Raw genomic sequence first — 12,723 nt, forward strand, 5'->3', positions numbered from 1 at the left:
TAAAACGAAATTACGACCATAAGTTGAAGACATAATACTCAAATGATTGGAGATTAGTGCAACAAATTTCAAAAATCATGTTCTAACTGTGATAGAGAGGAAATCCCAAACATCTTAATGAGCATACTTACTATGAAAATCAAACAAAATTGAGAGAACTTTGAAGAAACATAATGAATAAAAAATACATGTATGGTTCAACCCTGAAACTGAATCAACCGATAATGCTCTATCCGCTTCCATAATCGAATTCGAGGAAACCTCCATAGACATACTCCCTGCAATTACCTCTATCATGACATACTCCTCCATTTCTCCCAATTCCACCACCTAATGAATTTCTCCTCCTCAAAATAGGTACTTGAATTCCCAAAAAATGAACCACTCTTCCATCCTTCTCACTATAAACAAGACACATATGAAACAACACCCTTTTCAGGACCTAGCAAGAAAAAGCTAAAATTCAAAAATATAATTTACTATGATAGGTTCTAAATTCCAACAATATTTGCCCATCTCTGATGATGCCTATGTTTCTCTGTATAGGTGTCGACTCAAAGAACAAGGGAAGGGAAGGAGAAAAATGAGGTTTCAGCTCGGTTTTAGGTTTGGCCGATTCAAACCCAAAAACATGTTCAGGGAATCGGAGGATAGCATTGAAGCAGTCACAATTATTTGGGTCTTTCATTTCCCAACTTTGGTTTTTACTGTTTGCTTCACTAATTAATTTTCCGATGGGTTTTATTTTTGTCATCGTGTTTCTGTGTTTCACTGTTAATTTCATGCTATGCATTTTTGTTTTCAATTGAAACTATAGGCAAGCAAGATAAAACTCAGAAATACAAACAACTAAGCTCCAAAATCCAGCAAAGTCCAAAGTTAAGACAAAGAGGAGTTAAAGAAAGCCAAAATCGAAGAAATCCAAACCCACCATACAAAGAAAGCACCAAATATTGCAACCACCAAGCCAAAATCGAAGAAACCCAAACCCAATACAAAGGAAGCATCAAATATTGCAGCAATTCAAGTGTAAATTATGCTAACCTGAACGCAACTATGAAGGAGAAGAGGAGAGAGTAGATGGAGATGGCGAAAAATTTTATCCTGCGCGAGGCGCAAGTATTGTCAGTTGTGTGAGGGATTGTTTGGCTGCCAAGTGTATGTTATGGGACCACATGTCACTTTCTTTCATTTCCTTTTCTCATCTATTTTTAACCTTCTTTCTTTTTATACTTTTTCTTTCTTTCTTCAAAACACTTTCTTGCATTTTTTTCTACTACTTGTTAACTCTTAACATAATTTTATTTTATTTTTGTATGATGTTTTTTTTTTTATTATTTGAAATTTGGTATATGAATTAAAACGCGACAATTTACGATTTGCATTGTGTAGAGCTTTGTTCGAAGTGATATACTGTTTACCAAGAATTTTTCATACTCAAAACCTCTAGTTAATCGAGAAACAATATCATCTTTTGCGCCATCATTTATTTGAGAAAAAACCAAGTTGGTGTGTCGAAAAATTTAAATTTATTTTTTTGGAAAAGTTTTAAGGAATTGAAGAAAGTGAAACTACAAAAAATTAGTATTTTAAAATCCCATGTCTTAATTTCATAAAATGTTTTTTTTTAAAATAATATATTTTATAAATGATATATAGAAAATATGATTTGAATTAATTATTTTTGAAATTATAAACAAAATTGTAATTTACCCAAAATAACTTTTTCATTTCTCTTCTCACTCCTCCACTCCACCTTTTATTTACCCCCCTCTATGTAGAGTACTTTGTAATTTTGTAAAAAATTAAATATATTTCATTACACAATAAAAATAATAATATCCTAAAATTAATATTTCATTATCTCTTTTTCGCATTATTTCTCCAATTCTTCAATAAACAATAGTAATGTCCTAAAATTAGTAATTTTATTATCATTATTTTTAATTTAATTCATAATATTCATTTGTTAAAAATCAAATATAAATAAATATATTAATATTAATTTCGATTTAAAGTAAAATAATTATGTATTTTAAAAAATCTAAATTAAGACTTGTGTTTTTAACTTCGTACAAAATCAATTGTATTATTTAAAGAACAAAAATAATTAGTTATTTAAAACTATTTGTAAATCAACAAAATCAAAATATAATTAATTGATTTTTTTCAATTTACTCTCTCTATTAATTTATTATTTTTTCTCTCAAAATTCAAACTAAAAAATATATTTTTTATTACATTACATGATAAGAATTGCAACTAATAATATTTTTTTGCTGAATTGCAACTTAGTGAGAAGGTTATATTTTTTAACAAACACTATAAGTTGCAATTCTTATCATGTTAATATAATAATAAAAGAATATTTTTAAAGTATGTATGTATGTATGTAGGAGTTTATGGATGATTTTCGAATTTGGATTACATGAAAATAGTAACAAAAACTTATGTAATTATTTGTCAAGATTACTGATGGTCTTTCTATTATATTTTCTTGTTGGAGAATATTTGATACATTTAAGTGTTTATGAAATTAGAAAATTATGAAATAATTGAGAAGAAAAAAATTAAGTTTATACTCCTTTTGTTTTCGTATTAGTTATTTTACTTTTTTACACTTTCTTTAAGAAATTATTAATAAAAATGATATTTATTAATTTACTCTTTATATTTTATTTTTTTACAATTTTACAAAATTTTTTTATAATTTCAAAAATAATTAATTGTTAGAGTAATGAAAAAAATTATAGTTTAATTTTGTTAATTGATAAACAATTTTAATAATTATTTTTAGTAATTTAGATAATTAATATAGGATAGAAAAATAATACTAAATGTTAGGAGTATGATGAATTAGGCTAAATTTCATACTTTTAAATTATTTAAAGGTAAGGAAAATAGTAAAATTTGAAATAATGGTAAAAAAAACAAGAAGTTGAAAAGTTAAATAATGGAAAAAAGTTAAAAAGTAAGAGAGAGAAGGAACTTTGGCCCTTTTTTCTGAAAATGGGACCCAGAAATCCATTTGTCAAATTATAAAAGGGGCCTCACACAACTTTTGTATGCCACCTCATACTTGTCCCTCAACCACCATAAAAATTTTCGGAGATGGCCGATGGTTAACAAGGGGGGAGGCGTTAGAATTGATGCAGAAAAGGGAAAGGACAGAAATAGCCTTCAACTTCAATGTTTTTACGGAAAAGCACACGCGTTGACGGAGAGGCGTGTTCTATTCCCTCTTCTTATATAGTTAGTGAAGCGTCGCAATATTGAAGAGAATAGAAATTAAGGCTAATAGGTAATGAAATCGGGTTAATGAGTCTTTATTTTGGTTGGGTCGAATAGAATACTAAATAGAAAGTAAAATATATACACAAGAATAGCTCAAGAAGAAAATTAATGAAGGTTTTGTTTTAGGTCTCCAAAAATTTGAGGCCTCATTAATATTGAATTTTTATGAAAAAATATTAAAATTTTGATTAAATTAAAAAATTAAAAGAAATTGTCTTCTCTTTTAATTAGATAATATTTTAAAATTTAAAATTAAAACATTAACATCTTCATATTACTAAATAAAGTTTTATACAAATATTATTTAACTGATTGCATTGCAAATAGATGATTAATAAAATTATTATTATGAACAAATAAAAATAAAAATAAAAATTCAAGCATATAATAAAAAAAAAAAGCAAGAAAATACTAACATGATGAGGAGATTCGAGATGCCGAATAACGATGATTGATGAACAAGAACCGAAAGAAAATTGAAGAAACTCACAACTATACAAGGATAGGAGTCAACACTATTTTTATTTAACTATAATTCTAATTGATGAAGGACTCAAAGATTTTGAGTTTTATTTTAATTTTAAAAATAAAAAGAGTAATTAGATTTTGAATGAATTAGAGTGGGTCAGTAGGTTTTTAATGAACTGTTTTGAATTTAAAACAAAAAAATAATAAATTTGAGAAAAGAAAAAAATGAAACGTGAAAAAAAACAAAAACAAAAACAAAACGCTAATAATTTTTTTTTAAAAAAAATTAATAAATTTAAGAAAAGAAAAAAATGAAACGTGAAAAAAACAAAAACCAAATGCACCCTATGAGGATCGACCTCAGAACGTGGAGGTTAGCATGCAACGAGAGCTAGGAGCATTCTCTTATAAGGGGTGTCCTTTTAACACTTTTAATTTTAGTTTTTTTTTAAATAGGTATATTTCGTAAATAATTTCAACGAAGCCGTGTCACGACTCACGTGATACACCTTCGATATACTTAAATCCGCCCTTGTCTTCAGTCCTACTAAAATACAACTATTTAAGGTGTTTTTTAAGAAAATAACACAACAATGATATGATTAATGACACTAAAATATTCAAAATAATAATAATAATAATAATGAAATCGCGTAAAACAAATATTGCAAATTAACAAGTCATAACGAAAATAATCATAATTTAAAAGTACTCAATCATGCTAAAAAAATTTAATAAATTTTAGTTACATGACTAAATATTAAAGGAAATTAAAATTAGATTATATATTTTAATTGTCTAAACCAATGTAAAACTAAAGAACAAATATTCAATATTAAACTAGTAACTAATCTGCGCGAATTCAGCAAAGCATATCACTTTATAGTCATTGAAAGCCCGTTGTGCACTCAGTGGCGGATCCAGGATTTAGACTCCGTGAGTGCCAAATAGACTTATCGATTAAATTAATTTTATATTTGATTAAATTATTCGTCTTTTCGATATAAATTAATTTTAGTTCTCTAATTTTTCTTAAAAGAACGTGTGCAGCAATTTCCTTTTTCTTAAAAAAACGTCTTTCTCAAAAAAATAGGTACAAATGGGATTCGAACCCGCAACATCAGCCTTCTAAAGTTGCCCTCCTACCGTGGCACCACAAGCCAATTTTGTTCTGTGGGTGGCACGCTTTATATAAATATAAATATTATATATATATATATATATATATATGTATATATATACCTATGTATATATAGAGTTTCCGTCAAAGTTCGGGGGTGGCGTGGCACTCCCACACCCCTTAATAGATCCGCCTCTGTCAGTGCACTAAAGTTAATGCCAATGATTTGATTCAGTAATTTCCATCAAAATTTAGAAATGCAAACAAAGTAGCAAATAAGTGGTTATTCTACATAATATTTCAAGTTAATAGAATATGAATCTCTTATAACACTCAATTCAAAGAGACAAATTAATCAATCTCATCTGGTGTTGAGTGATTTACTTTAATCTTAGCTTCTTTTATATTTTCTCTTTTACAAAATAAAAATGTTATTTTGTTTTTCCATGTCTTTCTACTTTAGTTTATTAGGTTTGAATTTATTTTTAATTCTTTTTAGGCTTGAAATTTTACATGCCCATAAATAAGAGATGAATATATCATATTAATAGCAGTGTTGATCTAAGTTAGAGTATATTCTTTAATATGTTCACCTAGTCAATTACACCAATTTTTTTATGCAGCTTTAATTTTAAAAGAAATGGTAACGGACACTTGAGGCATTATAAAATCATATTCAATTTCGAGTATTATTAATTAATTCCAATTGTTGAAATAATCAGAGATTATGAAATCTTGATTCTTGAACAACAAAGATTAAATTGTTTTATGCAGTTCAACATTATATTCAAATAATTTTAAATAAATAACAGTAGTACTATATCAAACAACTTTTTATCTCTTTGAATTTCCACATGTTCGCTTTCTTTGTCAGAATTAGAAGTGGATGATAGTAAGCAATCTGCTTATGTCCATCAACATTAGTATATTGAATACAATTTAAATTCAAATTTAAGTTACTACAAGCTATATAATAAAATTCAATCCTGATTAATATACTCTAAAAATAATACTCAAAAATAAGAATAAAGAAAATTAAAACATAAAATATTGCCCGTGATCTGAATGTTTCCTTTTGCTTCTCTGTCAAGAATTAATAGTGTATGACAACACTTCAAAAAAATAAATAGATCACTTATGTGCATATTACACAATATAATCGCAATTAATACAAAATAACTTAATGAAATAATGTATTTTAACAACTAATATTCCACCACATACATAGATATAATAAAACCAAAAAAAATTATAAATAAAGACTATTAGGCATAAGAGGAAAACTGCAAGACTGAAAAATTATAGTGACAAATGAATGAAAATTTTGAGGAAATACATTTAAACGTACTAATATTCAGTTTAATTAGAGATTAAAGTGATTAACATAAGGATATGAAATACCACGGCAACATACAGTGTCCTTACTCCTTACCTTACTTTTGGATGTAAAGAAATTATTTCCGATAGATCATCTGCTCAAGAAAAAATATATCGAGAATCCATTTAAAATGATTGACACAAGGATATGAAATAACATGGGAAACATACCATGTCCTTACCTTACTTTTGGAGATAAAGAAATTGTTTCCGATAGATCATCTACTCAAGAAAAAAATATCAAAAATGAATAAAACATAACAAAATGTTAGGACCGAAATAAGCAGGTGTAACGCGGAAGCCAGCAAAGCAAACCTCGAAAGACCATGAGTAAGAAGACAAACGAGAAATATACAAAAAGAGACAAATTTAACGTGGTTCAGTCAATCGACCTACGTCCACAAAGGAGATGAGCAATCCACTATATAAACATGAGAGTACAAAATATAGAGAGAAATAACCTCAACCAATTCACTCGGAATACATGGGAGGTTCACACAAGTGATAACGTATCAAGCTTGTGACCCACAAATTCTCCCCCTAACCAAAACTCTCAAAGCCCTTAAGACTACATTGTGAATGTTGATTAAGTTAGAAGGAACAAACCTCTATTTATAGAGTCCTAAACCTTTTCCTACAAGAAAAGGACTAGCCAATCCAAAACTTTTTCCTAAAAGGAAAAATTTATTTATGATAAGAAATTCAGGGCAAATAAAACCCAACACAAAATACTATAGAACACTTGATATGAATGGTGAAAGTAAAACATGAATGTGTACACAATAACTGCAAATTTGGTGAAGGAACAATAACTAATACAATAATCGATTAAGGAACATTCTGCACACAATATCATATTCTTAAAAAATAATTGACTAAATGGTGAATGTAAAACATGGCGTGAAAAATGCAAATTTGGTACTGATGACCCCAACATCTCAATTGATATTTGTAGGCGGTAGCAGAACATTAAATGTGTATTTATGGGTAAATGGAAAACGTAGGAGGTGAACGATAATGTAACTGAACATTAATACATATCCATTGTCCATTTAATTGAATAATAATAATGGTTGTGGTTTTTATTACCTTCAAATTATAAAGGCGAAATAGTCTGGGAGACCCTTGTACTTGACTCTGTTTGTATATTGGACCCTTATACTTACGACTTTATCAACTGCACCCTTGAACTCGATGAAACACAATATATTAAACACCTCTGACCATTGACTGAACACATGTGGCATTAATATTGCTGACTTGAAACGATGCGTAATTCCACGCGTTTTAAAGCAAGTATGTATAAAATTAATATGAAAAAAACATTAATTTTTAAAAAAAAAAATGAAAACAACAAAAAAAGAAAATAAAAAAAGGGGGAAGTCATCTTCTTCAAAGCAACCCATCGCTGCTCCCCCCACCCCCGCCCCAACAAAATTTCTTATACCTATTCCGCTTCTTTCCTTCTTTCTTTGGATTCACCCATCGTTTACCTCGTTCTTCTTCTTAACACCCCCACATACTGTCCCATCCCTAAATATTTTCTTAAAGTTCATTCTTTTTGCTGCAAATCAATTTCCCTCCTAGTTCTTTTCGTTTTGCCATGTTTGTTTTTTCAAAATCTCGATTTCGTGCGTATTTTTTGGTGATAGTGGATATTGAAAAATGAAAAAGTTCATTGATAAGCTTGATGAAGCTTCAAAAATAACAAATGGGTTTTGTGGATTTATGAAATAAATTTAAAATTGTATAGAGATTTGTTGGGTTTGTGTTTGTGAACCAATAATGTAAAATTCAAGTCAAATTGGTAAGAATTCTATCCATTTAACATGAATTTGTGCTCAATTTGAGAGCAAAAATGGAGAAAATACTAAAAGTTACAGGGTATGCTTTTTTTTCGAGATAAATAACTCAATTAAATAGCCAGCATAGTCAAAATAGTAACTGTGATGAAAACTATTGCTCAAAATAGCTGTGTAGCTCATATGTCCTCTGATATTTTCCAAAATATGCTTAGAAATTTCTAAAACAAGTAGCCCCTACAAGAGCTATGTAAGCAAATGAAATAACGCATATTAAGTGTTGGTAGCCCTGGTGTAGATCTGCTGGCTAGCATGAGCAGACAACATCCTTATTGAACCTCTAGCCATCAAATCTCTAATTGCTTATCGTATGTAGACTTGTCGAACAACACCATGTTGTTCATCTTTTCCTTTTGCTTTCCCTTGCTCCACTTCTTCTTCTTCTTCTGCTTTCCACCGCCAGACTTTGCTGGCTTGGAAGATGGGGGTGGAGCTTGTGCCTTCCTTGGAGCCATTGATCGGAGAACGATGAACGGAGGAGAGCGGCGGAGTTAGAGGCAGAAATGTGATGGGGGATATGGCGATATGACTTTTGTTTTTATTTTATTTGTCTAATCTTTAATTTCTTATGTGTCATTAAAAATAACGTGGAATCCTACGTGTAAATAAGTGTATCACACGCGCACACATAGGATGAGGAAAGGGTTTAAAATATTGTCTTTAAGCGAGTTTAAGGGTTTAGTTGACAAAATCGTAAGTATAAGGGTTCAACTTACAAACAGAGCCAAGTATAAGGGCTTACCAGGTCATTCCGCCAATTATAAAATCTAAAATATCATAAAAAAAATTCAAAAAAATCACAAAAAAAATAAATTGGTTTCTAGCCCTTAGAGGCATGCCACATCAGCAAGTCTAACATTCTACTTTATATATATATATATATATAAAGAGAGAGAGAGAGATAGATTAATTTTCTTTTTGCATTAGTATTAATTTGATTTTGATTTTGATTTAAGTATTATTATAATTACCAACATCTGTGGACTATAATTTTTATCGAACCATTCAAAATTCTAAGTTCTAAACTTGAAATGATATATTAAAAGATAAAAACTATGAAAAAATATAAGAAATATTTTAAAATTATATCAAAGTAAATATTTTTATGTATAAAATAAAATTTTAAAATTATATATATAATGTCAGGTTGGTTTGGTCTCGGATTATTTTTTTTAAGTTAAAACCAAATCAACCCAAATATAGTTGGGTTTTTATTCAACACCAAACCAAGTCAAACCAACCACTAGTCGGGTTTTTTTTCGGTTTGACTCGGTTTGCGGTTTGATTCGGTTTTCGATTTGGTTTTGTACCCCCTACATGTCACGACCCAGACCGTCATGGGTGGCACCCACACTAAACCTCCGGTGGGAGAACTAAAACTACAACCCAAACCAAGAAACTAAACAAGAACTAACGCAATTACTAAAATAAAATGAAGTTCTCATAAACTTCAACAAGAATTCTAAAGAACTAACTAAACAAATGCGGAAGAAAATAACTTAGAACCTGAAAGTTAATGTACCGAAACTACTAAACAAAGTAATAAAGTCTAAATGAGAAGGGTCACAACCCCAACTAATGAACTAAACATCTAAAGAACTAGTCTAAGTCCGAAATGTGGATAGAGACTCAAGAGAATCCAAAGCAGCCTGGAAGATGCTAGCTCACCTTTGAATTCGAAAGCAACGATCACAGATCTTCGAAGCGAGGTCTATCAATAGCCTCCGGAAGATGCCTTGTACTAAAAAAAAATAAGAGCAAGTGCAGAATCAGTACACAACCACCGTGTACTGGTAGGATCACGCGACTATCCGACTAAGTGCAACATAAACAAGTCATCCCAACAATATAATCATGCAATATACCGAATATAACAATATTGAATATCATATGCTCAACAAAAACAATTATCACAAGTAGTTGGTCCTCTCACGGAACCCAAACCCAAACTGTTAGCATACCGGAACGTGGTATCCGATCCAATAGTTATGCCGAAACATGACAATCGATCCCATATTTATGTTGGAACGTGACAACCAATCCCAAATAGTTATGCCGGAACGTGGCAACCAATCCCATCAACACACCACAATCATATTCACAAGTCTATTCTCAATAATCATACAATCAAGAAGTGATTCATTACATATAGCCATTCATCTATCTCATTTACAACAAGTGTGATCAATAATGCAACATTCGCATACATACATGCATCATTATGAAGAAATAATAAGAATACATCACACAATCATAGAATCACAACCATCACTTACCTCGAAACAAGCTTGAAACCCTAAGAAACTTGATCCTTCCCTTTCCGAATTCGTTCCGCTTGTTCGTGGTCTACAAACAATCAATATAATACGAAAATCAATAAACAATCACTAATTGGATTACTAACAATTCTACAAACCCTAGATCATCCCATGATCTCAATAGGGCCATTTCCATAATGAATTCTAAGATAAAAACCCTTCCCTATCGATAATTACCCAAGATAATAGGTTTTACGGATCAAAAAATGAATTCGGGGAGCTAAAATCTTACCTTTAGTCTCAAGAATGGTGAAAAACATTCAAGAAATCGTATGGGGTCGTCTCCTAGCTCTCAAAGTCGAAAAGTGCAGAATAAATACATTTTGGGATTTTATTAACGACTTAAGTCGCGTTGAACCCGCCACAGTGGCACATATCCTGCCAGAGCGGCCAAAATTCCCGCCAAAGCGGCTTGCACGAAATAGAGAGCTAGATCCAAAAATCCAAGAATCTTATTTCTCAACAGACCCTCGTCAATCGACACTCAAAAAAATACCAGTTACGCCAAGATCAATTTCGGGAGTTCTACTTGCTCGAATTCAATTTCGTAAAATTGTATTGATTCCTTAACGAGTTATATATCCCCTCATATAACCAAAATCACAAACAACAACCCCGATAGCTACCATATTTCCCCACACTTTAAAGACTCTGATTTTATCCAAAACTGGACTAGGTTGGGGAATTTCAAGTTACTACAAAAAAGGTTTTTCGGCCCAAAATCTTTTCCCATTGGCTTTTCTATAAAGACGTAATCGGTCGTTACACTAGATACCAATTTATCCATCACTCGTCCCCAAGTGACAAACTAGGAAAAATGGGCTAAAATAAGAATGCAATAGTACTGAATCGACGAACAATTGGGGATACTTGTCTCGCACGTCTTTCTTGGTTCCCCAAGTAGCTTCCTCAACTGGATGATGCTTTTATTGGAATTTCACGGACTTAATCTCCTTAGTCCTCGACTTACGCACATCACGATCAAGAATTACAATCGATTTCTCCTCATATTGGAGGTCTTTTTCTAATACAATCAAGTCCCACTTAATGATGTAATCTCTATCACCATGATATCTCTTCAACATGGACATATGAAAAACCGAATGAACTCCTGATAAGTTAGGAGGTAAGGCCAATCTATACGCCACAGGCCCTACACATTCAAGAACTTCAAAGGGACTAATGTATCGCGGACTTAACTTGCCCTTCTTGCCACATCTCATCACCCATTTCATGGGTGATACCTTAAGAATAACATTCTCGCCGGTTTGAAATGCCATATCTCTTACCTTATGATCCACATACTTTTTCTGTCTACTCTGGACTGCTAGAAGCTTAGCTTGAATACTCCTCACCTTATCTTGAGCATCCTTCACTAAGTCTACCCCCAAAGGTTTCACATCTCCAGCCTCAAACCATCTTGCGGGTGATCTACATCCTCCATAAAGTGCCTCAAATGGTGCCATATCAATGCTATAATGATAATTATTACTATAAGAGAACTCACACAAACATAAGAACTTATCCCAATGTCCTCCAAAGTCAATCACGCATGCCCTCAACATGACTTCTAACACTTGAATGGTCCTTTCCAATTATTCGTCTGTCTGTGGATGGAAGGTTGTACCAAAAGTGAGTTGTGTGCCCAATTCATCATGTAATTTCCTCCAAAACTTGGAGGTGAATTGGCTACCACGATCTGAGATGATAGACTAGGGGCACTCCATGCAACCTTACTATCTCTTTCACATATACCTTAGCCAATTGTTCAACATTATAATCTATCCTTACCAAAATAAAGTGGGCTGACTTAGTCAATCTATCTACAACTACCCAAATCGAATCATACTTCCCCAAAGTCTTGGGAAGGCCAACCACAAAATCCATGGGTATTCTTTCCCACTTCCATTTCAGAACTGACATTTTTTGAAGCAAACCTCCCGGTCTTTGGTGTTCATACTTTACTTGTTGGCAATTTTAACACTTAGCCACAAATTTCGAAATGTATTTCTTCATACCCGACCACCAATAAATTCGCTTCAAATCTTGGTACATCTTGGTTACACCCGGATGAATGGAATATCGCGAACCATGAGCTTCCACCAACAATTTTGGAATCAAGTCATCAACTCGAGGAACACAAATTCTTTCTTTAAAATTAAGCACGCCTTCCACATCAAGAGTGGTCTCTTGTGCCTTACCAATCATAATCTTCTTCTTGAGTTCATCCAAATTCTCATCATCAAACTGTTTGTCTTTGATCTCCTCAATAAACGTGGCCCTA

General features: G+C 31.5%; 1 protein-coding gene and 1 pseudogene across 2 annotated transcripts in view; both read right to left on the minus strand.

Moving 5' to 3' along the window:
• The window catches only part of LOC125838522 (nuclear ribonuclease Z-like), a 28,638-nt gene that overhangs the window by 4,769 nt on the left and 11,146 nt on the right, over positions 1 to 12,723 (minus strand). The window lies entirely within an intron of this gene.
• On the minus strand, positions 8,159 to 8,637 carry LOC125838542 (40S ribosomal protein S25-like; annotated as a pseudogene).

Source organism: Solanum verrucosum, unplaced genomic scaffold (assembly GCF_900185275.1).
Source record: "Solanum verrucosum unplaced genomic scaffold, falcon-dt-bn FXZP01000182.1, whole genome shotgun sequence".
Lineage (NCBI taxonomy): Eukaryota > Viridiplantae > Streptophyta > Magnoliopsida > Solanales > Solanaceae > Solanum > Solanum verrucosum.